Here is a 27,487-nt window from a genome sequence, read left to right on the forward strand (position 1 = left end):
CCCACTTGATCAGGTGTAGGATTTTTAAAATGCATTATTAGATTTGGTTTGTTGGTATTTTGTGAGGATTTTTGCATGTATGTTCATCAGAGATATTGGCCTGTAGTTCTTTTTTGGTGTGTCTTTATCTGGTTTTGGCATCAGGATGATAATCGTTTCATAGAATGGTTTTGGAAGCTTTCCTCTCTCCTATCTTTCAGAATAGTTTGAGAAAAATAGGTATTAACTCTTCTCTAAATGTTTGGTGGAATTCGCCTGTGAAGCACAGATGGTTTATCTTACTTATAATGAAACTCCTGTGTGTAGAGATAGATATAGAGAAGGAAAAAGTAAGGCATAAAGAACTTAAATAAGTTACCCATTATCAAGGGCGAGGGAATAGATGTGAGAAGACCAATGTATGCTATCTATGTCAAAGCCAATAGCCCTTGATAATACAATTCTTTACTAAAAATATTGAGAGCAAAAAAGTGAATTATTGTCTACATACTTAAAACCTTAACAATTAAACTTATACTTCCTATGTTACTATTTTTACCTAATTATTCTGACCGTTTAAGCCTGTCTTGTATACCTTAAATTATATGGACATAGAAGTAATCTTCAAAATAGATAATTTTTATATATTAAAAAAACTACCATCTTTTAAAGATCATTTATTTTGCCTTTTTTTAAAATGTATATCTGAATAGCAAATGGAAAATATGCTGTAAAATTCATTTGGAATTTTAATATAAGTGATGGTGGAGATAAAACACCAGTTCTGATTTCAACTCACTACGTGATTAGACAGTGAGAAGGATGAGTTATATCTATAAAATAACATTTCTTTTTTTATAAGCTTAATTTAGATTTACAACAATTATATTCTTTAATATTCTTTAGTTTGATGATTTTTTCTTATAAGAATGAATATGTCAAGTAACATTTTTGCAGTTGATAGCAAAATGTATTATTTGAAAGACTTTAGTAGATTAGTAGTAGGTAAATAATGATGAAAAGAGGATCCTTATTGTTAGAGAAATAGACCTATTTTATTCAGCATCCTTTTTCACACTATAGTTTAAGTATAGTTTGGCTGACTATAGTTTAAGTAACCTTAGTTGTATTCTTTAAGCTTAGAAGAAAAATCTCCGTAGCTGCTCTCAGATTTGCAACATGTTTCATTAATTCACATATGAACAAGTTACAATGTAAGTTCCTTAAATATATTTTTTGGAATTAACCTATTTGCTTCATATTAAAAATTTTTTCCAGTTTAACCACTGAAATTGAACTTACAACAAAAACTGCACAACTTCAATTTTGGAAAGAGTCCAAAAATCTTTAGAGGCACTCAGTGTATCATTAAACACTTGAAAAGTAAACCTGATTAAGGTCACTATATAGCCATGATCTAAGTGAATAACATTCTCTCTGTGGCCATGCATAATTCTTTCTGGGTGTAATGCTAGTTATGACTTTGTCTCAATGGAGTGGCCCAGAGCATAGAAACATCGTGGCTTTAATCAAACTTTGTTTTTAAAATATTAAATATTTGAAACAATCTTCAATATATGCAAATGAATAGTGGACTGTCCCAGATCCCCAAAAAGAGAAAAACAAAATTCTTGGTAGATAAGACATTTTCATTAGAAACCTACAAACTTGTTGGCCCAAAACTAGTAATGAAAAGGGTGATTTTTGTTTTTGCTAGCATAAAAAAATGTTTTGAACATAGAGGTCATAGAAAAGGGCACAATATTCAATCAGCTGCTCCTCAGTCATATAGCACTCAGGAACTTAAGGATGTTTGCCCAATAATGAGGAGATTCTGTTCTAAGGGAAGCACATCTGCAGACCTGTTTTCTCAGCAGAGGCTTTATTTTTATTTCCTCCCCAACTTTATTGAGGAATAAGTGACAAATAGAAGTGTATATATTTAAAGTGTACAATGTAATGGTTTTATATATGTGTGTGTGTGTATATATATATATACCCATATATATATATATATATATATACCCATATATATATATATATATATATATATATATATAGAGAGAGAGAGAGAGAGAGAGAGAGAGAGAATGATTACCAAGATTAAGATAATTAACATGGGGATCCCTGGGTGGCGCAGCGGTTTGGTGCCTGCCTTTGGCCCAGGGCGCGATCCTGGAGATCCAGGATCGAATCCCACATCGGGCTCCCGGTGCATGGAGCCTGCTTCTCCCTCTGCCTGTGTCTCTGCCTCTCTCTATCTCTCTGTGACTATCATAAATAAATTAAAAAAATTTAAAAAAAATTAAAAAAAAAAAAAGATAATTAACATGTCATTCAGCTCATTCAGTTAATGTGTGTGTGCATGTGTGCATGTGTGTGTTTGGTAAGAATGCTTAATATTTACTCAGTGAATTTCAAGTATACAAAGCCATATTAACTACAGTTGCATTGCTATATATTATAACCTTACAACTTACCCTTCTTATAACTGAAAGATTATACTCTTTAATGTACAACTCCCCATCCACTTGTCCCCTCACCTGGCAACAATCCTGTTCTATTAAATTGTCTTTCTTTAAAATGCACATATAGGGATCCCTGGGTGGCGCAGCGGTTTGGCGCCTGCCTTTGGCCCAGGGCGCGATCCTGGAGACCCGGGATCGAATCCCACGTCGGGCTCCCGGTGCATGGAGCCTGCTTCTCCCTCTGCCTGTGTCTCTGCCTCTCTCTATCTCTCTGTGACTATCATAAATAAATAAAAAAAATTAAAAAAAAAAATTTAAAATGCACATATAAGTGATACCATATAGTATTTTTCTTCTCTGTCTAACTTATTTTACTTAGCATATTGTCCTCTAGGTTCATTCATGTTGCAAATGACAGGATTTCCTTCTTATTTGGCTGAATAATATCCCTTTATATATGTATGCCACATTTTTTTCATCCATTCCTTTGTAGGAGGGCAGATTGTTTCCATATCATGGGTATTGTGAACTTTACTTGTGTTTTTATATAAATTTACTATAATTTTAAGTTTTATTTATTTATTTTTTAAAATATTTTATTTACTTATTCATAGAGACACACAGAGAGAGGCAGAGGCACAGGCAGAGGGAGAAGCAGGCTCCATGCAGGAAACCTGACCTGGGACTCGATCCAGTGTCCCCAGGATCAAACCCTGGGCTGCAGGCGGCGCTAAACCGCTGCGCCATCGGGGCTGCCCTATAATTTTAAGTTTTAGGAGTAACTAACCTCAAAGAGTCTTTGTTTCATAAACTTTACACTTCTAGATGTCCACATTAAATGTAATTAATGTTTAAACCTAAATGAAGCAATTTTTCCTGGATTATTGAGATGAGAACTTTTTTGGAGAACTATTAGACCTTTATTGATAGGATACACACATAAATAGCATTGCAATGGACCAGTGGCTCTCACACAGGGGCCATTTTGTCCTCTGGCAGATGTTTGTCCTCAGAAGACACTTTTTTTGTTGCTGTTGAAACCTATTGGGAGATCGATACTAACATCTAGAAGACAAGGATTTTGCTAATCATTCTGCAATACACAATAAAGCACCCCACATCAAAGAATTATCTAGACCAAAATGTGAATAGTGGTTAAGTTGGAAAACCCTGCAATAGACTATTTAATGGGCATTAAAATTTACTTTGATAACTTAAAACAGTTACTCATTTGAGACTATTATTGAATTACAACAATCTGGAATTTTAGACTTCTTATCATACACCTATATTTGTAGTATGTAATGTATGTGTGATGAGAACTGATCATCATGTAGAACTGAGTCTGAAGACTCCCAAACATCAAGAAACTTGCTTTTATAATAAATTAATAATGAGTTACTCCTCTCATCACTGAACAGGCAAAGAATTCATCTACCATTCTAGAGAACTGATGCACTTAGCTTAACTGAAATACTTTTACTCATCATTTAAAATGCAACATAATCTCATTCAAGAGTGCTGACACTGAGAAGTAAGAATAGCATTCTTGTCATATTCTATGAGTTCAGGGGAAACAAACACAGAATATTCACTCTATCGGGCCTTTAGAGATCATCTATTCTAATCCTTATATTTCACAGATGGAGAAAATAATATTCAAAAAGGGGAAGTGTCAATCCATGATTGTAGGAGTAGTTAGTAGTGGAACCAGATCCACAGTTACATTATATATCACTATCAAAATGAGGTCATGATTTGATGACTTCGTAAAATTGAATCTATGTATATTGAGACCTTATATTGAGATGATTTATAATGGAATTTTGCTCAGCTGTGATAGTTTGGAATTGTCCTTCATGACTGACATGACCTCTTTTGCCATCCAGATAAGATGGAACTTACCACATAATGATTTTTTTCCTTCTCTGGAATGTACTTTCTTTGTGCTAATATTACATTCAGACTAGAAACATCATTTTCAAGGCACAATGTGCCACATACAATATTCTACTTTAAATTGTGTTATGCCTTTAAAGTTGTACAAGTGTGTGTCAGAGAGATTAGGAGGTGAGTCTCTAAAAATTCATTCCTATCTCAAAATCCATTAATCTTTTACATTTTTATGGAAAAAGTGTGCTTTCTGTCCTTGAACAATAGCCTGCATATATATAGTTGTTGTTTTGTTTTTCTTTTTGTTCTCTTTTTTCTCTTTCTTTCTTTCTTCTTTCTTCTTTCTTTCTTTCTTTCTTTCTTTCTTTCTTTCTTTCTTTCTTTCTTTCTTTCTTTCTTCTTTCTTTCTTTCTCTTTCTTTCTTCCTTCTCCTTACTGTTGAGCTGATTTTCCTGGGTTTTGTGCCTACATATCCATATATAAATGTGCCTATATATAAATAGGTCCATATGATCAAATTATTTTTCCTGTTTTAATTTTTACTTCAAATTTAAGATTGTTAATGTTGTCTTTAAATAGGGTTTATAAAATTAATAGGAACTACATATTCTCAAAAGAAAGTTATATAATAATTATCTGCTATATTCATTTGAAATGAAGAAAACACATTATAGAAGTTTAATCTAATACTAAAAATGTGCTTTTAATTGTGTTCATTCTAATTTATCACCAGTTGACATAATCTTAAATAATCTTGTTATCTATACTTTCACTGATGTATTTCAGTAAACGGAAGTTTCATGTACAAGAAGCTTCAAGACAATGTACTAACTCTTCTATTTAAATAGGTTCCACTTTGTTATAATAAGGTTCATTTCATGATCTAGAGTCCCAAACTTCTTAGGAAAGATCTATCACATTACATTAATGTTAGAGGGGCCTGATATGAAGGTCTTAAAATTTACACATTTGCTTTATCAGGAATAAATTATCATGTCCTCAGCAGATTGTATTGTTATTTTTTTTTTACTATCTCCTGGTTATAAATAATTTTAGAAGATACTACTAAGTATGTAAAATACTATGATAATATATAAAATTGATTTGATATTATCTCCTCTTTTCAGGTAAGTTGAAAGGTATTTCAAAATTGATGTCATTTTTAACATGTAATTATATTCAACAGAAAGGTTTTCAAGAACATCTTAAACATATCTTGAGGATTAAGGTTGTCAACATATAACATTTTTTACTTTCTCTCGTAAAACAGGAACAAATTGAAAAATAAGACACAAGAGACAGCCAGATGGATATAAAAATTGTTATTACAAATGTATAGAAAATCACTTTCTATTTGTATCTGAAATAGATTAGCTATTCCTGTCCTTTTCCCACATTACCCTCTTTTCCTGTACTTATAAATGCCTTGGAACCTCCCATCCTGGGAAAAGACTCTATCTACAAAGCAGGTTGAGTTTTCAAGACCTGTGCCTCTTACTGCATGTGGTAGGAAAACAAACAAAACAAAAAAGAAAAAACAGAACTATATGCCCAGAAATTAAACCTTTCAATGCTTTAATTCCACAAAGTCAAGAAATTATAAACCAGACAGTGACAGTTTTGTTGTTGCTGTTGTGTTGTTGTTGTTTAACCCGCCAGTCAGATAACCAGTCAAGAGAGAAATAAAATATAAGGGATGCAGTAAGGAAGGATATTCTAACCCAAGTGTGATATCACATGAAACTGTGATATCAGAGAAAGGGAGTGTTCCTCCTACCAATATAACATTCTGATAAAATGTATTTCACTTAATTTATTGAATGTTCCCTGATAAAATACTTTTATCCTCCTGGTAGTAACTCATTAATCTTATATCCCCTCAAAATAAGGGAAAATGTCAATGTGTCCTTAGGGATTCTGTAGCTCTGCTGTTAAAAATTGGTAATCTACTTGTGGGAGATATGGAATTATATAGAAAAGAAATTACCAAAATTTGAGTTGATTATGTGGTAGGAAATATTTACACAAAAGCATTAATTTTTCCTCTGTGTTTAACATTTATAAGAAGAATCAAGATTAGTCTTGATTAAAGATTCACTTTTGTTTAGATCTTAAAATATTTTTTATTAACTTCTGTGCTATTCAATTATGCTAATGAAAATTGCCATTGTGAGGTGTCTTCAGATTTTGGAATTTATGCTCAATTACCTAATGATTCTTACTGAGGTAAATGTAGAGTATAAAAGTGTACAAATCACATTCTATATATTTTTTCTTAATGAGATTAAATACAGAAGATAAAATGTCAGTGAGAGGATGAATTTAAATATTTGTGTTTTTTTAGAATAACTTTAGTAGTTATAGTGATTAAAGATTTTATGATACATACTTGTAATGTTAAACATCATAAAGAGAAATAGTTGATAAGAAGTATGTAGAATATGGAATTCATGGTTTATATTAATATTTTCTCATTCATGCATTTTGACAAAATAGTATCTATATTTACCCAGCTGATAAGACACAGGTTGAATAAAACACAAGGAAACAAATTTGAGATTAAGGAAATGCATGTCATTTCAATTATTTTTAATTGATTCTTTATCTCTGGTATATGAGAATAAGAAAAAATTGAGAATTCTCTATTTCTGTACATCACTGCAGTAGTGTATGTTATCTAGATTTCAAGGCATCAGCTAACATATTCTATGTGACAAGCTGAAGGGAAAACATTAAAACAAGCTAGCCTTCAGACCTCCATGCTTCTCAACTAGTATTCTGGAGTAATTTCTAAATTAATCCACAAAAGATAGAAAGCATGCAGAAGGGATGTCTATAAATTGCTATTTGAGTAACCCCAGAGCCTTTCTTTGGACACCAGGCATATTTTTACTTGTTCAAGTGAAGCTCTTTATAAGATTTTCTGACCAGAGTCTAAGGGAAAGGGAGATTCACTTCTCTCGTGAATCATAAGAGATGGTTATGAAGTACAAACATTTGTTTTTTCTTTAGTTCTAGGTATAGATAGATAGGTATAGATATAAATATGGATAGATGATAGATATAAATATGGAGATAGAATAAATTAATATTTATCTTCTTTCACATTCATATTTGGTAGATAAACGTTTGCTGGTGAAAGCTCTATGTGAGCCCCAGGAGAAATAGTGTTAGATGCCTTGAAAACATCCATCCCTATCACTTTGCACGCACTGTCTTTCTGCTGTACTACTTGGCAAAGATCTTTCTGTCATGCTTCTGCTCAGGACAGTGAAGATTCTGACCAGGCTAATCAAGTGTGGGTTAGCAAGGCCATGACCTTATTAGAAAATTCTCTCTGAAATCTCAAATGACCAGAATATCAACATTGAATTTGCCTGAGTCTCTCCTCTATGATTTCCCCCAACACATTACTCAGGAGCACTCTGTCACATTTGGTGCTGCTAATAACTAGCTAGTCTCTCAGACTTTTGTACTAAATGCAAGTTCTCCAGGAAACTTTTAAAAGTGAAAAGGGAAAATACAGAGAAATTCAAAAAACAAAGGGAGTAAGTTTTGGTTTTACAGCAACACACTTACTCTGCAAGGCAGTGCATTTATCTATACTTAGGCTTTTTACTTCTCTATTAACTTCATCTTCTATATTAACCGGATTTATGCTAATTTCTGCCTCCAAATGACCATAGAAGCAGAAAGTTAGAGTCACAGAAAGTATTTGCTTTACTATTACTCCACCTGCTGGAACTGCCTTCACTGCCCACAGATTCCTAGGGCAGGAACTTGAAGAAAAAAATGAGGAAAAAGGAGCATGATAGAGGCATTGATAAAATGGTTTCCTTAATATTGATTTATTTAATAATTGATAATTTGAAATTAAACAAGTAATTTTATGGGAGCATAGGCTAAGACTGTTCAGTTACAGGACGCGTTGTTTATTATTTTATATTCTCAGTTTTTGAGTCCTAATCACATGATATAAAAACTGTTAGATATTTACAAGGCTGTACTGTACATTATTATAGTATGTATCATTTTCTTATCAATCAGACTCCCATGCTTTTAGTATAAAAGTATAATGGAAATGTGGGTTCTCTGGTGTTTCAGAAATATACCAAACAAAACAATTCCTGAGGAACACTGGAATAGTTTGTTCATTGTAGTCCCTATGTATCAAGGTTTTAAAATGACTTTTGTTACAAATACAATATAGAAGACGTTAACTACAAATTATACAATATAATTTAATAGGTTTTCCAGATTATGTACGTCAGAGTAAGGGAATCCTATATGTATAAATATATTACATTTATTTTTATTTCTAAAGATAGAAATGATGTTACCTAACTTTAATCTTGGGCCACCTGAGGAATATAATGTAATTAATTTTATTGCATTCAATTAGAGTTTAGTTAAAATAAGGATTACACATGATATTTATATGGAACACCTAATTGAGCAAATAATTTGACCATTGTTACACATTTTAAAAATTCTATCTTAAGGGACTTATGGGTCTCAGCGTTTAAGCGTCTGCCTTTAGGTCAGGTCATGATCCTGGAATCCCATATTGGGCTCCCTAAAGGGAGCCTGCTTCTCCGTCTGCCTGTGTCTCTGCCTCTCTTTCTAGGTTTCTCTCATGAATAAATAAATCAAATCTCTAAAAAAAAAACTATCTTAAAATAGCATACTGAAGTAAAATATTCAGATATATTGGCAGTTAGTAGGCTCCCTATATGTCTTCTTTTTTTAAATTAATAAAAAAGAGCTGAATATATTTTTGAAGTGAATTGAAAGTGACTTCCCTTTACAATAATATAGAAAAAGATTGATATTAAACTAATGCTGAACATTATGTATATTTATATAAGTGAATAAATATGGTATATAGGCCATCGTTAATCCCCACATTTATAATACCTTTCCTTAAATGTACATGCATGAAAATAACAGGATAGACAACTATATATCAACATTGAATGCAATTTGGGGCATCTTTCAGCTTATTCCATTAATCAAATACATAATATATACTCTGTTTTATAAATTATTATAACACTCTATTATAAATTGTTATACAATAAATCTTAGATTAAATGCTTTTATTTTCATACCCAAGAAAGTCAAAATGTTTATTTAAATTGGTCATAGACTAGCTGAACGCATAATTTTTTGCTGTGATCATTCACAACTATCATATGGAATGTAGCAAAAATCAAAGATGGTATTATGTTGTTTTTGATGAAAAATATCCTAGTCTGAGCACAAAATGAAATGAAGTTCTTTTCCTCTCTAGCACAATAAAAGCATGTACTAGATACAAGTGAATCAACACAGCTGGCAGCTAGCATTATGATTAGGGATGCACTAGTTTGGATAAAATAAGAACTGGCCTGAATCTTTGCCCAAAGCTTGAACTAAAATGACCCTAAATAAGTTAAAATACTTTGCCAAACTCCCCCCTCCCCTAAATTTGCTGTTTTTACAATGAGAGACTGAGGACATCCTTGTCTTGATTAGGTTAAATAAGGAAATTCTAAAAATAATAACCGAATATATAAGAATAGAACAAAACGTGTCAAATTTTAATAACTCAAATTTAAAACCCAAAATTGAGTGAAAAGAAATTTTATTTAAAATTCTTGGGATATTTTTTCTTTAAGTAAACATTTTAAGACTAGTTTTTACTAATAGACCACAAAAATGAATTTTTAGTTTTCCACAAGATTTTTGAGGAACATTATTGAATATCTATTGCATGTCAATGTACATTTTGGGTTGTTTTATGTTTCAATGATTATTATAGTTCTGTTCTGACCAGTTTCATCCTGAAAAGACTGAGTAGCTGTGTAGCTGACTATTTGGCAATATGGCTGTAATTCAACTGGTTAAATGGAAGGATCTAATTAGATTTATTCAGTGATTAATGGGACAGCTTCCCATCTAGTGAGTAGAAAGGAGCTGCTCTAAGGATCTCTACAAAGTGGGAAGATCTTATAAGAAGAAGTGCCATGGGTAAGGAGGTTATTAGCAAAAAAAAAAAAAAAGAAAGGATTGCTTCAGAGAAGGTCACCTTCCCTTAGGGAGAAAGGCCAAGGGGTCTTCCTTATACAGTGTGGCTGACTGGGACCCAAAGGAACATTCCACAGGACCAGCCAAGAAAATCTTAGGCTTCAAGTAGTATAGAAATCAAAAGGAAGTCAAGAGGAAGTGAGAGAAGAGTTTATTGAAGACATGGAGTTCAAATACAGAGTGTCTGGGAGACTTGGAAAGAAAAGGAGTGTGAGTCACCTGGGGTTTTTACTGAGGATGATGGTCCAGTGCACTGTCTTCTCAGGCATCCAGGAATGAGGATGAGTGTTTAGGTGTCTTTTGTAAGTCACTTATACCTTAAAGTCAAGGGCCTTTGTGAGTCTGTGGTCTTGGAAAAGGTCCAAGGTGACCCCGCCCAGGCACTCCTTAGATGTTATCTATTGTGCTTGAAGACTCTAAAGAAATCATTAACACTTTGACCTTTACAAGGAAAATACACATTATCTGTTCTGTAAGGCAAGTGTGTGAGGTGGGAGTGTAGGTTCTAGCAAAAATAGAAGTAGGAAAGGGAGAGAAAAAATTGTTTTACTTCCTTTAGTTTCATGAACTCAGTGGGGCTTAGCAAAAGTGACTCCACTGGGGATCTGTTGTTTCTTTCCTTTTTGTTTTTTTAATATTTATTTAGAGAGAGTGCTTTTGGAGGAGGAGGGTGGGAGGGTGGGAGGAGGGAAAGGGGGCAGAGAGAGGGGAAGAGAAAGAATCCTCAAGCAGACAACATACTGAGTGCAGAGCCCAATGTGGGGCTTGATCCCAAGACCCTGAGACTTGAGCAGAAACCAAGAGTCAGATGCTTAACAAGTGTGCCACCCAGGCTCCCCTGCTGTTTCTTTTTAGCAGGGTTAAAGTGTAGCTAAGAATATTAATGAAAAATAATATTAATGAATAATAATATTACAGATAGACACTCTAGAAGACTTAGAACTCTCAAAGTTCTGTATGTGCTCAATAAGATGCAGAAACCAGAGTTCATGTTCTAGCACTGTCACTTGTGCTACATTCTCTTCAAGAGCTCAGTAAAAAAAAAAAAATCACAAAGTAGGTCATAAGAGTATAGTGTTGTTTCTTGTACTGACTAATATCTCAGAGTAGTCATATGAATTAAAGCCAGTCACCAATTATTGAAAATGCAGTTTTTAAAAATCAGAATGTGGAGGACCTCTAATGTGGAGGCGGAGAAAATTAAGGCCATTCCCCCTCAAGTTCAGCATTAGCACAAGTACAGCCATCTCAGGCCCCTGTGAATAAGAGCTTAACGCCCACGGCAGGAAGTCCCATATCAGAATGAGAACAGAGCTTAACACCCTTGAGAACAGAGTTTAAGAAATTCCTCCACCCCCTGGAAATCTACCTAGACCAGCCCATAAAAACCCAGCTGAAACCCTCCTTAGGGTCCAAGTCCCTGTTCCGCTGTGTCGGGTACACTTGGACCCAAGCTCGAGCTTGCTAATAAACCCTCCTGCGCTTGCATCAGTGTGGGCTCCTCGGTGGTTTCTCGGATTCGCAATCTTCGGCACAACACTAAGAGGCATGTCACTCACTGGGACACAGCAGGCATCAAAAACTAGAAGATCGACTTCCTTTTTTTTTTTTTTGTGGGAAGTGGCCCTCAGTGTCTTAGAAAGGAGGGCTTTTGATTAGGAAGAAGCAAAGGAAGAGGTGAAATGCAAAGGACAGAGAGAAGAAAAGAGAGGAAACAGAAAGGTGATGATAGAAGAAAGGATGAAGAGAGTAAGGAACAAACATGAGAAGAAAAAGTAGGTGAAGGTACATGAGGAAGAACTGGGAAGAAGGGTTAAGTGATAGTGCTTTCTCTCTAGTTTCCTTTGTTTTCTATTTGTATCTATTTAAGGCTGAGAAACAAGCCTGATGGGAGAGAAGCCTCTCTGCTCCTCACCATCCAGGTACCAGACATGCAGGGCATCCTTCCCTTGGAACCTTGGGACCTTCCTCAAGCTCACTCTGCTGTAGACCCACTGTATGGGGATTGCTTCCAACATTCTCTTCAAACCAAATGTCTGCCATTCTTTTATCTTTTGTAAATAATGAAACTGAAACTTAATTACACAAGAATTATAATGTTGAAGAGATCACAAGCAAATGACTACTTAACAAACATTAACTCAAATGTTCTGTTTATTTCAGAATGTGATATTAATTATAATTATAATTATTAATTAAAGAGCCTTTATTTATTATTTTCCTTGAAGAGATTGAAGATCTCAAGTCCTATGATCATTTGTCTCAAGTCCTTAGTCTCTTCAAGGAAAGTAGACTCTTTAATTCATTATCCCTTCTTCAAACTCTGCACCTAATTGCTTAGGACATTCTCTACTGTAATATTGTGATAAAATAAGAAACGTATATAGTTCAGTCTTTGTCCAGGCTTCTGGTCAGAGGTTCTAAAAACTCTTCTAAGATCCTAAATGATTCCTAAATGTAATTTCCTAAGAGTATTTTTTTTGTTACTATTATTTCCTACTTTCAGGAGGACAGAGCACTGGCTATTTCCCAGTAGCTTTTATTTAAAATAATATACCAAAGTGGTCCATTGTGAGATGGCATGCTCTTGGACCCTACACCCCAATTTAGAACTGGCTGATCAGAAATGCAGGTGGCAACATGGTACTTGCAATTAATGTCTGAAGGGTGGGAGGATATGGGGTCTTGTGGTACTGAGCCTTTAACCTATGTGACTTTTGCTAATTCCAAGTGGGTGGTGTCAGAATTGGGGACAACTAGTTCAGACCACTGAGAATTAGAGAATTGTTTGATGTGGAAAAACGCACATATATGGTGCCAGAAGTGAATTGTAGTAGAAAGGTTGTGGATCTTTATCCTTTCATTCTCAATCTAGCAGATCAATTCTTATTTTACGTTCTTTTCTTGAAGTTTTTAAATTTTCATCTCTCATTTGCTTTCTAATTTTTGCATAAATTAGTGGTAACCAAGAAGAATCTCCAGCTTCCCGTTTTTCATATCTATCATCAATGAGTCTTTTATTTGCATACACCTGAAAAAAATGAAACTCATCCTATACTATTCCTTCAACGACCACACCCAATTTATTTTTGTACCTTACTTACTCTATATTCTGAATGTATCTCAAATATTATTATTATTATTATTATTATTATTATTATTATTTACTTTATCTCCTAAACACTTTGGTTACTGCTCTTGACTTTGTTTAGACACATCACTACTGGATGGCACTAGTGGAGTACATGCCTTAAACTAAAATTGAGCCAATGCCAATGCTGAACAGAATGTATGAAGTGGGAGGACAAATTGCTATTTTAAAATGTGCTTTTGGGACGCATGGGTGGCTCAGTGGTTGAACGTCTGCCTTCGGTTCAGGGTGTGATCCTGGACTCCTGGGTCTGAGTCCCAATAGGGCTTTCTTTATGGAGCCTGCCTCTCCCTCTGCCTACGCCTCTGCCTCTTTCTGTGTCTCTCATGAATAAATAAATAAAATCTTTAAAAAAAATTAAAATGTGCTTTTTTCAGACCACAATTACTTCGAAATAGGTCATGTTGAATTTGTTCTGAATGAATGTGTTATTTGTTCCAAACCTATAGTTAACATTAAGGGGACTTAATCAAAAGATTTTTTTTTTTAAGTTCTTGATTATTTCATGGCAAACCTACAGACTTATTTAGGTATTGTGGTTCTGAAAATTTTATGCTAATTAGTTAGTAAGAATACCTACTATTTTGCCTTGTTGTTGATCCACTTTTCAGAATTCGCTTACTGTTTAGCAATACATTTAACAGTTCGTAAAAAATTTAAATACATCTCAATCTGTGATAATTCATATTTATCTCACAAACCATTTTAAATTGAATACTGTAATTTAGTTTTGGGATCCATAAGAATGATATAAAAATGTATAGTATTTTTCCAGATGTTTGTTTTCACAAATATTATATTTATTTCAATGGTTCTAAATCCATTAGAAATTAATATATTTGCCCTCATATGCTCCATGTATTATTTAGTAATGAACTTGTTATTCTACAACATAAATGTCCATGATAAATGATAATTATCAATAAATAACCTTTAATTCTTCTGATTGTCTTGATAGCTACAGAATACATAGTCTGAAAGTAAGACCTGCAGAAATAAGTAAATGTCTAATAAAGTATAAGAAGACTCCCTGGATAGTCAAGAGTGAAAGGGAGAGGGAAAAAGTCTTAAGAGAAAGAGATAGGAAAAAAGAAAACAAAACAAAAAAGATATGTGACTAGGACTCTGTTGGATGAAAAGATAAAAAAATAGTCTAGTACCTGGGGAAAAAAAATTTAAGTGCTTATATCTTATATTTCTTTTGAAGTTGTTTTATTTTGTAATGTAAACCCCTTTCACCAAAGCAAGCCCTAAACAGGATCTATTGCAAACACAAATGCTTTGTATGATTTTGTGGGTTTGGAAGTTTAAGAAATGGCCTAATTCCATACATTGGGGGATAAAGTGAGGGATAGAAAGCACATCCCGGGATCCCTGGGTGGCGCAGCGGTTTGGCGCCTGCCTTTGGCCCAGGGCGCGATCCTGGAGACCCGGGATCAAATCCCACATCAGGCTCCCGGTGCATGGAGCCTGCTTCTCCCTCCGTCTGTGTCTCTGCCTCTCTCTCTCTCTCTGTGAGTATCATTAAAAAAAAAAAAAAAAAGCACATCCCTAGAAAGGAGAGTCAGTCTATAGGTGAGATAACTTATACAAAGCAGAATCTCAGACATGGAAGTGATAGATTCACAGCCTCACTGAAGAGGCTTTTAAGCTTCTTTGGATTTAGCCTACCTTTCATAGATCTCTGGGCAAAGATAACTCAGTTGATATCTGAGTTATAGATAAAGTGTGTACTTTCAGCTGTAACTATAGTCAGTCGTTCATTCTTTGTTCATTAAATCATTCAACAAATATTTACTGAATACTCACAGTGTACATACTGAACATTCACTGGATAGTGTGCTGTGAGGGAAAAGCTAATTCAAACAATATCCTAGCCCTCAAGGTCTCACAGGGAAACAATCATGTAGAAAAAAGAGTTGCAATATGTGATAGGTGCACAAGAGCTAGAGGTGCTCAGAAGAGGGAAAATCTAACTTGGAAAAATCAGAGGGTTCAAAGAGGTATTATACCTTTTAGCTTAGTAATGAATTATTAGTAGGGATTCTTCAGGAATAGAAAGATATAGGAGGCAATCAAAAAAAAAATACCATGTGCAAAAACACAAGGGATATAAAAAACAGTATGATTTTTGGTTCAAGATGACCTCAAAGTTTACTTTGTGTGGAGTGTGTATATGCATGTCACAGAGATAGCAGGCAAACTTGTAATGTGGCATGACCCGATAGAAATACAATTCATACCATACAAGAAATGTTAAGTTTTCTCGAAGCTGCATTTAAAAAGTAAAAAGAGAGCAGCCCCAGTGGCACAGCGGTTTAGCGCCGCCTGCAGTCCAGGGCCTGATCCTGAAGACCAGGGATCAAGTCTTATGTCGGGCTCCCAGAATGGAGCCTGCTTCTCCCTCTGCCCGTCTCTGCCTCTCTCTCTCTCTCTCTCTGTGTCTCTAATAAATAAACAAAATAAAATCTTAAAAAAATAAAAAGTAAAAATATAGTAGTAAAATTAACTATTAATATTTTATTTATCTGGGGTTTCTAAGATGTTATCACTTCAAGATGAAATGCAAAAATTTTAATAAAATATTTACATTCTCATTTATTGAGTCAAAATTGGCTTATTAACAAATTGGTTTCAGGTGTACAACATAATTTGCTATTTACATATACTGCATGCAAAGTATTACTACAATGAGTCTAGTTACCATGCTACCATACAATTGATCCTCTACCCTTTTCATCCTGCCCCCTACCCCTTTCCCCTCTCATATTCACCAGTCTGTTCTCTGTATCTATGAGTTTTGTTTGCTCATTTGTTTTATTTTTTAGATTCTACATATAAGTGAAATCCTAGGCGTTTGTCTTTCTCTGTCCAACTATTTCCCTTAGCATAGTACCCTCTAGGTTCATTCATGTAGTTGCAAATGGCAAGATTTTCTTCTCTTTTATGGCTAAGTATTTACTGCATTGTGTGTATATACCATAATATTTTTATTTACTCATTCATCCATTGATGGATACTTAGATTGTTTCAATATCTTGGTTATTTTCAAGAATGCAACAATAAACAGGAGTGCATATGTCGTTTTGAATTAGTATTTTTGTTTTCTTCAGATAAATATTGAGAAGTGGAATAACTGTATTACATGGTAGATGTATTTTTAATTTTTGAGGAACCTCCACACTGTTTTTGATAGTGGCTGCACCAATTTATAGTCTTACCAACAATGTATAAGGGTTCGCTTTTCCACCTCTTCAACATTTGTTAGTTCTTGTCTTTTTGATAGCCACTCTGACAGGTGTAAGTTGATATCTCACTGTGGCTTTGATTTGCATTTCCCTGATGGTGAGTGATATTGAGTATCTTTTCATTTGTCTGTTGGTGATTTATATGCCTTCTTTGGAAAAATTTCTCTTCAGATCCTCTGACCAATGTTTTTAGTTCTTAAATATTTTTTTCTAATTGAAATATAATTAACATGCAGTATTACATTAGTTTCAGGTGTAAAATATAATGATTCAGCAATTCTATACATTACTAAGTGCTTATCAAGTTAAATATGTACTTATTTATAAATATTTACATTTTTAACTAAGTCATTACATTGTGGGATACTATTTATACTTACAGGACATCCTCATCACACCAGCCATATTTCAGTGCCCATTGGACATATGGTATTAGTGATTAACTTACTGGACAATGCCACTGGAATGTTGTTATAAATGGTGCATGATGTGGTTTCTTACATAATGTGGAGATTCATTTTATTTATTTATTATTTTTTTAAAGATTTTATTTATTTCTGAGACACAGGCAGAGAGGCAGAGACCCAAGCAGAGGAAGAAGCAGGGAGCCCAATGTGGTACTCGGTCCCAGGACTAGGATCATGCCCTGAGCCAAAGGTAGGTGTTCAACTGCTGAGCCACCCAGGCATCCCTGGAGATTCATTTTAAAAAGACATTTTCAAGAATCCCTCATTGTGAATTTTTTTATAACAAATTTATTTTTTATTGGTGTTCAATTTACCAACATACATAATAACACCCAGTGCTCATCCCGTCAAGTTCCCCCCTCAGTGCCCATCACCCATTCACCCCCACCCCCTGCCCTCCTCCCCTTCCACCACCCTTAGTTCGTTTCCCAGAGTTAGGAGTCTTTATGTTCTATCTCCCTTTCTGATATTTCCCACATATTTCTTCTCCCTTCCCTTATATTCCCTTTCACTATTATTTATATTCCCCAAATGAATGAGAACATACAATGTCCTTCTCTTTGTCCTTCTCTGATTGACTCACTTCACTCAGCATAATACACTCCAGTTCCATCCACGTTGAAGCAAATGATGGGTATTTGTCGTTGCTAATGGCTGAGGAATATTCCATTGTATACATAGACCACATCTTCTTTATGCATTCATCTTTCGATGGACATCGAGGCTCCTCATTGTGAATTAATCACTTTTATTTTTGTTTAATTTTATCATAATGTTGCTTAAATTTAATCAATGCTTGAAATATGAATAAACTTGTGGCTTCTCTAAGGATGTTCTTTTGAGGTCATCATGTCACGTACTGCTTTAAAACCTTTGCCAGTATACCATGCAGTAGAATTGTTTGTTCTTTCTAGGCAATGTGTTTTGTTTTGTTTTGTTTTGTTTTTAGATTACACCTATAAATCGGATCATGTGGTATTTGTCTTTCTTTCTCTGATTTACTTCACTTGGTATAAAGCTTTCAAGATCCATCCAAGCTATCACAAATGGCAAGATTTCATTCTTTTTTATGAGTGAATGATGCTCCATTGTGTGTATTTGTGTGTGTGTGTGTGTGTGTGAGAGAGAGAGAGAGATATTATCTTTATCCATTCATCCAATAGAAACAGTTTATTTCCTATTTCGTCTGTAGTAAATAGTGCTATAATGAATATAAAGGTGCATGTATCTTTTTAAGTGTTTCTGGGGTTTTTTTTGTTGTTGTTGTTTTATTTTTCAGATAAATGGATCTTTTCTATATTGAGTCACCATTATTGTCTTTGTTAATGTTCAATGTGGTGTCAATGTGATTTAAAAAACAACTCAAATAATGAATTCCATTGTCAGTTCTTGGTTGTAGGACAGATCATTCAGATAATCCAGATATTACTGAGTGTTTTAGGTGCTATAAAAATGAAAACAGAATATAGCTGATCCTTGAACCATGTGGGGTTAGGGATGCTGACCCTCCACAGAGTTGAAATTCTGTGTATAACTTTCACCTCCCCCAAAATCTAACTATTAGTAGCATATTGTTTCCCAGAAGCCTTACAATTAACACAGTTAACTAGCACATATTATGAATGTCATATGTATTATATACTGTATTCTTACAATGAAGTAAGCTAGGAAAAAGAAAATATTAAGCAAATCATAAGGAAGAGAAAATATATTTACAGTACTGTACAGTAAAAATATCTACATTTAAGTGGACCAGCACATTTCAAATCCAAAGATCAAGTGTATTTTTAAATATGATAGAGAAACTGTGAATTCCCTGTGACTTAGTTTACAATGCCCTTGTTAGAAAATTGTTTCTACTGACACAATGGAATATTTCTGTACTATCTAAAAGGTGATAGGGAATCATTTAAAGTGCCCGGAGATGTACAAAATCAGCTTTAGATTTTAAAAAGGGAAGTGGCTGTAATACATATAGATGCTGTACATGTATGTAAAATGTATGATTCTAAAATCATGAGATTTTTCACTAAGTAGCTTAATGGAATTTATTCTTAAACATGGTTAAAACATCATGTTCAAACCATTTTAAATATCTTCTCTTTTTTGGAATTGCCTTAAAAATGGCTTAAAGTTGCATAAGCAAAGCAATGGCATTACTTTATAGTTTCAAAACTTTCATGATGAAATAATCCTCAGAAATGAAACTAGTCCACCTCCCAGCAAGTTCAGTAGAACAGTGAAGTTTGAATGGGTCCTCGGCCTGCCTGGGGTAATTCTTTGAGAAAACAATCTTTACAATATTCACATACTTTCATATGACCAGGAGCAATTGTTTTTTTGTTTTTGTTTTTGTTTTTTTCTATGCTAACATAGTTTGGTAGCAATGATTTGAATGTTCTTCATTTCTGCTTTTGTATGTAACAAATTAATATTTCTTTTCCCCAAATATCTCACTTAGTTATTTAAACGTTATCCATTCCACCCTGTGATTTTAATCAGCTAATTATATTTGACGTATACGTTATTTGTTTATAAAAGAGAGGCTTGTGAAATTATCAGTAACTCTTATATTGACTCATTTTGCTTATTTATATCTTATATCTTATTTATTTACAGAATTAATTGACATTATTTGTGTATGTATATATGTGAGCATGAATTTAATTTGATACATATCCATTCAGAAATTATGTATTAAGTTTGCTTTCAGAAGTTATTTAGAAATTTACATTTTTAAATAATGTGATGTTGAAAAATTTAGTCTCCATAATAAAATGGTGAATATTATAGATTATCATTCCCTGACTATGATATTGATTATAGATTCATATCTAAAAAATGTCCTCAACCATCTAGTTCTTGAAAACCACACCCAACTGAGGAAAATAATGATTACAAAATGCCCAATTTACAAACAAATCAACAACTATGGACTTTACGGACTTTTAATTCTGTGTTATATTAATTTCTATTTTATGAGAAAAGGATTTGATGTTTAAATATAAGTGATTCTATATATCAAATTTATTTTATGAAATTATGGGTTAAATTCAGTTAAATAGATTAATACTGAATTTCTTCATATCTTTCACATAACAGTTTTCTTTGTGATTTTCTGATAGGAGGCTATACAGCCCACAGAATCATACAAAAGTTTTTGACAAAGGAAACCCTTTGTTTCTCTATAGAATCATATATCCAGATCTCACACCACACACACACACACATGCACACATCTTTTTTTTTTAAGTTATGGTATTTCAGTTTGATGATGATAGAAATTCACTACATAAGTAGATTTTCCATTGTTTCTACATGTTTTTGTGTTCATGCCAATGACAAACACATAAAAGTAGATTAAAATTGAATATATTGAAATATTTGGTTTTATAAGTCATTGTATAAATTCATGTTGCAACTACCAAATAATGATCTAAAAATAAATGTGAAGTCCTTAGAAAACATCTAGTTTTAATAATAAAATTAGTCTATTTGTCATTGAGAATATTAGTGCTTTAAGTGATTGATTTTAATAGGTGAATAAAACTTTTTATAGTAACTAAGATTATTTTATTGCATATTTCAGCAAATGGGGTTATATTTTTTTTATTTTTATTTATGATAATCACACAGAGAGAGAAAAAAAGAGAGGCAGAGACATAGGCAGAGGGAGAAGCAGGCTCCATGCACCAGGAGCCCAACGTGGGATTCGATCCCGGGTCTCCAGGATCGCGCCCTGGGCCAAAGGCAGGCGCTAAACCACTGCGCCACCCAGGGATCCCCAAGTGGGGTTATATTTTTCTCTAGGTTGGTTTCCTAAATCACCTACTTTGCTTTTTTAATACATTTTAGAAATTTGGTTTGATTCTGACAGAACTGGTCCATTCATCCATTCACTCAAGAAATATTTATTGAAAACATACTATTCCCAAGCATGTTCAAGATGCTTAGCATAGAATGATATATAAAGTAGAGTTTGATATTATGAAAGGTTTTTTCGTTTTGCAGATTATGGTCCATATGGAAATATGAAAATTAATCAATCTAGTATTTCTAATGGTGGTAAGTGTTCTAGAGAAAGAGCAGAGCAGAGGACTAGGAAGTGCTAGGGTTAAGAACAGTTTTATAATGTTATGTAGGGTTTTCAATCAGAAAAAAATTGAAATAAGATATGGTTGAACTGGAATAAATAAGAAAATGAGCATTTATATGTATATGCAGCAGGAGAGTATTCTAGGAAGAAGGAAAAGAAAGCACCAGGCTCAAAAGGGAATTTGTCTAGCATGTTCAATAAGTAACAGGGGATGAACTAAATGAGGGAGGAAATAGTAGGTGATGAGGTCAGAAAAGTAATAAAAAGGAAAACAGATCATGTGTGGCCATTTAGGTCATTATAAAAACCTTCACTTTTTCTATGAGATGGGTAGCAATTGGGAGGTTTTAGGCAGAGAAATCACATGATCTGCCTTATATTTAAAGAACCCTCTGAACTGTGTTGAGAATAGTCAGTAGAGGAGAAAGAGCAGAAAGATAAGATAGAAACTACTGCAATAATCCAGATAAGTAGTAATGGTGTGAACCAGGAAGTTCATGGTGAAGATGGTATAAAATGGTCAGTTTCTGAACACTTCAAAATAGGGACAATTGCATTTGCTGACAGTTGGTTATGGGATCTGATAACAAGTGTTTAGCATAATTACTTAGAAAGATCAAGTTGGCACTTACTGAAATAATAAAGAATAGAGGAGTGGAAGGTGTATAGGCAAGTTTGAGGACTGAGAAATAGAAATGCTGAATTATAACTGAAGTGTTTAATATGGCTCAGGAAGGTGTCCTAGCTACTGATAAATACCTGGAGTCATCAATGTGGAAATGGGTCTTAGTGCTCACTTCAGCAGCACATATACTAAAATTGGAACAATACAGAAAAGATTAGCGTGGCAAGGATGACATGCAAATTCATAAAGAGTTTCATATTTTTGAAACTGCCAAAAAAACCCACAAAAACAAAAACATGGAAATGGCACTAAATGAGATTACCAAGGGTATCTGTGAAGACTGAGAAGAGGAACAAGGACTAATCCCTAAGGATCTTCACATTGGCAAGATGAGATCATGGAGAAGGATATCATGAATGGTAATGGGAAGAAATAGCGAGTAAGGTAGAAGGAAACTGGGAGAATGATCTGGAAGCTAAATCAAGGGTATGTTACTGTAGACCAAGTCAGATGATAACTAAGGATTCATCATTCATAGCCAAGTCTGGTAAGAGTAATCATGAGTGAAGTGGTAGGGTATAGGCTGAATGCAGTAAATTCAAGAGAAAATAGAGGTAAGGAAATAGAGAAGCAGTACAAGGAATGAAACATTGAAGTATTTGCTAAAAGTAGAGCAGGAAAATGAGGTATTCTAACAACTTGAAGGGGATATAGAGCCAGTAACTTTGTATTTTTATTTTTTAAAGGCATGAAGGATTATAGAACATTAGTATGCTACTGGAAATAATTCAGTAGAGATGGATAACGATGTACCAGTAAGAGTATTGCTAAAGTTATGTCCTCTTGTGGATGAGAAAGAATTGAATGCAATGCGTATGAAGATAATTGATCTTAGAACATAATTTACCCAACAGAAGGGAAGGAACATGGGACAGACAGATTAGTTGCAGCTGCTGGAAATTCCTTCCTGATTGCTTTTTCCTCCAAATAGGAAACAAGAGTCTTAGCTGGGAGTGAGGACTGGGGAAATAAAGTTAAAGGTCCAAAGAGGTGGCAGCCTGGGTGGCTCAGCTGTTTAGCGCCGCCTTCGGCCTAGGGCATAATCCTGGACCCGGAATCAAGTCCCACGTCAGGCTCCCTGCATGGAGCCTGCTTTTCTGTCTGCCTGTGTTTCTGCCTCTCTCTCTCTCTCTGTCTCTCATGAATAAAAAAATAAATAATTTTAAAAAAGGTCTAAAGAAGAAAAAATAGCTTTCTGGGATATTAACTGGATTAAGGGAAATGCATTTTGATGTCTTGGTACTACTAAAGGGCACACTTGATGTTAGTGATTGTGAGACCAGTCACCATGGTTGGCTATTTTTTCTCTAGCCATGTTCATCTAAATGGGTACAAGTGTAGAACCAACAGGTATATTTAACTAGACTTGAGGTTTGTTAAGTAAGTATGATAAATAATGAGAAAAGCAGGAAGTTAAAGGCTGGTGATCAGTTTTTCAGGTATAAAAGTTATTCATTTAGTGATTATTCTGTATTATTATTCTTCAAGTAATAGTGGTTAAAATGCAACAATGCAAAGGTGTGTAAGATAGACTAAACAAATTCATATTAAAACCCATTCCAATTCCATGCCCCAGAGGTAGCCACTATAAATAGTTTCATGTCTATTCTTCTAGACATTTTCTATGAATACATAAACAATTTTTTTAAAATCAAATATTGTTTCACACTATTTATAGGGTTCTGGTACTTACTTTTTTCACTGAACAGTATATCACAGGAACACTTCCATGCTAGTACTCAGAGATTTATGCTATGTCATTCCACAACTATGTTATGCTATTGTATTTCTCAGCCATATTTTTTTAAATAATTATTTTTTAATTTAAGTTGTTTCCAATTTTTGGTATTATGGATAATATAAAAATGAACATCCTTACTCACAGTTTATTAGTCTTTGAATTATTCCTCTATTGTAGATTATTAGAGGAAGGGTTGCTTTAGTCCCAAGATAGGCACTATTTCAGTTTCTACTAATGATAGCTACAAGGAACATAGCAATTTATTTCTCTTCCAAGTTCTCATCAACACTCCATATGAAAAACAGTAACTTGTTTAAGTATATATTAGGTTATAAAGAGTTTGAGTATCACTTTTCATTTTAAATTTTTTTAAAAAAATGGTACTGATGAGATTGAAGTTTTAATATTTGACCATTGTTTCAAGTTCTTATTTCTATGTCATTTGAAAAATAGAATTCCCACACAAAACTTGGATTATCACTCTGTATTTTTTGTTTTTTGTTTTTTGCATCATTGGAAAACAATCCCTGAACACTTGTTTTCTGTTCAACATGTTATGTATTTTAAACTTTGTTTTTAAAGATTTTATTTATTTATTCATGATAGACACACCCAAAGAGAGAGAAAGGCAGAGACACACGCAGAGGGAGAAGCAGACTCCAAGAAGGGTGCCTGACGCGGGAGTCCATCCTGCAACTCCAGGTCCACGCCCTGGGCGGAAGGCAGGCGCTTAAAACACTGAGCCGCCCAGGCTGCCCCATGTTATGTACTTTAGAGTTCTCTTTCTGTCTTCCTCCTCCACTAGTCTTTAAGCACTATGACAGGAAGAATTCGCGTTTATTTGGTCTACTCTCAAACTCCAGTAGCTACTCAATAAATAATTGTCAAATGAATAAGGAATGAATAGGAATATGTATTGTCACTTACATCATTGTACTTTTAACCCAAATATAAGTATTTGTGAAATACGTGTATCTTAGAATTTGATATATATGGAATCGTACTGTGTGTTCTTTTAAAAATTGATTTTTGACTCAACATTTCATTTTTGACACTTAGTCATATAAATTATTTTTGATCTAGTTCATTTATATGAATTTTTCATATTGTCCATTCTCATTAGAATGATTTATCCATTCTCTAGGGGATAGTTCTTACTTTTTCACCACAAATGCAATCAATATAAATAAGAGAAATTGCCAAGCCAGAGTATGCATGTGTGTATTTCAAATATACAAGTATTGCTAAATTCCTTAATATGATTGTATCAATTTATATGATTGTATCAATTTAAACCCTTCCAGAATTTCTTTTCTATCCCTTTACTAACTCTTCTTATTCAAATTGTGCCAGACTCATACAGTAAAATTGTACATAATTATTACTATTTTATTAAACATTTGCCTAGTTAACAATAAGATTGGGAATCTTTCAAATCTCTATTAACCATTTGGATACCCTTATTTTTATAGGGAACTGTTTATATCTTTTGTCCTGCTCCCATCCCCAATATTTTGTGTTTCCTTATTGATTATAAATACATTACATATAATAAATATGCATATGTATTCTGAATACTAATCCACTATCTATAAATTAAATAAATAAATAAATTAGTTTTTACTGGTGATGTATCACTTTTGGTGCAAAATTATCATTCTTTTCCTTTACAGTTTTATGGCTTTTTTTTTAAAGCTCTCTTTCTTTATACCAGGTGATAAAGTTATTGTTTTGTATTTGTCTAAAATTTTTCTGTGGCCATAGTACACATTTAGCTTTTTTTTTTTTTTAAGATTTATTTATTTATGTTACAGGAAGTGTGAGTGGGGGTGGGGTGGGTGGGCAGAGAGAGAGAATCCTCAAGCAGACACTCCTTGCTGAGTGCGAGACTCAATTCTAGGACCCTGAGATTATGACCTGGAGCTGAAATCAAAAGCCAGTTGCTTAACAAGCAGAGCCACCCAGGTGCCCTAACACATTTAGTTTTGATAAAAATGAATCTTCCCTAATTTCTTGCAAACAGAATTGAAGTAGGGATATAACCTCATCTTTTTCCTAGTAGATAGTAAATTGCCTCAGAACTAGCCTGACCTGTCCATCCTTTCTTATATGATTTGTAATACTAATGAAATGATACACAAAGCACCTGCATATTAATGTGTCAGTTGCCATAGTAACAGATTATTGCAGATTTAGTGTTTAAAAGAATACAGTAAATTTACTGTCTTCTCACAATTCTAGAGGTCAAAAATCCAAATCATTTTCACTGTACTCAAGTCAAGGTGATGGCAAGCTGGCTTCTTTTGAAGACTCTGATAGAAGAATGAATTCCTTGGCCTTTTTCAGCTTTTGTGTGTCTACCTATATTCCTTGGTTTCTGGCCTCTTCCTTCATCTTCAGGGCAAATCATCCAAAGAGCTCTCTCAGTCATCACACCACTTGCTCTTCTATATAGTAAACTATCCCTCTGCCTCCTTTTATAAGGACAGTTGTGATTCCATCCAGGACCCTGATCCCTAATCCAGGACATGGTTATTATATCCTATATCAAGATCCTTTTTGTCATATAAGGTAACATTTATAGGGTCCAATGATTAGAATTTAGATACTTTTGGAGACATTTATCAGCCTACCACAATTACATTAGTGTGTGTTTTTTCTCTTTAATAAAGAAATGTTGAATATTATAGTTTCCTTTCATCTATTGAGATACCTTTTTTTAATATGTTAAGTAAAAAATCTTGTATTGGGCAGCCCTGGTGGCGCAGCTGTTTAGCGCCGCCTGCAGCCCAGGGCGTGGTCCTGGAGACCCCAGATCGAGTCCCACGTCAGGCTCTCTGCAGGGAACCTGCTTCTCCCTCTGCCTGTGTCTCTGCCTCTCTCTCTCTGCATCTCTATGAATGAATAAATAAAAATATTTTTAAAAAATCTTGTATTCTTCAAGTAGTTTTGACTTACTAATACCTTAAGATTTTACTTGTTTAGAACTTTTACACTTCTTTTTTTTTTTTTTTTTGAGTGAAATTGACTTGTGATTTTTCTCATAGTGTCTTTATCTAGTTTTGGTATCCATGTTATAATTATTTGGATATATTTCCTTTTTCCCCCTAATATCTGAAATAATTTGAATAAGACAAAAATGTTCCAAAAAGACTTTATAATAATCTCTTATAAAACAGTTGGATCTAGATATTTTTAAAATGTATGTTGTGGGAGATGAATAATGAAAAGGGAAGAATTTTAATGATTCCATTTTCCTAATGTCATGGAACTATTGAGATGTTATCTTACTTTTTGAGTAAGTGGTGGAAATTCATATTTTGTCTAGAAAATAATTTGTTTCTCGTGTTTTCAATATTATTGTCTTACTTTTTAAAATCCTTTTAAAATTTCTTATCTATAAGCCATTTGGTTTTTGCCCATTTTATTTTTTGATCATTTTCACTAAAGACTTTCTTTGTGTAATTCACATTTCATAAGTTTTGAAACATCAGGATTTCATGGTTTAACTCTGAATATTTTTAACTTACAATTTAACACTTATTTTCACTGATGAATAAACTTAACTATGCTTCACAAATTCCCAAAGACATACTCTTTATTATTTTATTATTGATTTTTAAAAATTATTCTGTGGTCAAATAATGTGGCATGTTTGCTAGTAATTCTTTGCAATTTGTTGAGACTTGC

The 27,487-nt window shown here is 33.8% G+C and overlaps 1 pseudogene; it reads left to right on the forward strand.

Moving 5' to 3' along the window:
- Positions 1 to 22,160: 22,160 nt before the first annotated feature.
- On the forward strand, positions 22,161 to 22,259 carry LOC121479608 (annotated as a pseudogene).
- Positions 22,260 to 27,487: the final 5,228 nt, after the last annotated feature.

This window comes from Vulpes lagopus, chromosome 20 (assembly GCF_018345385.1).
Source record: "Vulpes lagopus strain Blue_001 chromosome 20, ASM1834538v1, whole genome shotgun sequence".
In the NCBI taxonomy this organism is placed as follows: Eukaryota; Metazoa; Chordata; class Mammalia; order Carnivora; family Canidae; genus Vulpes; species Vulpes lagopus.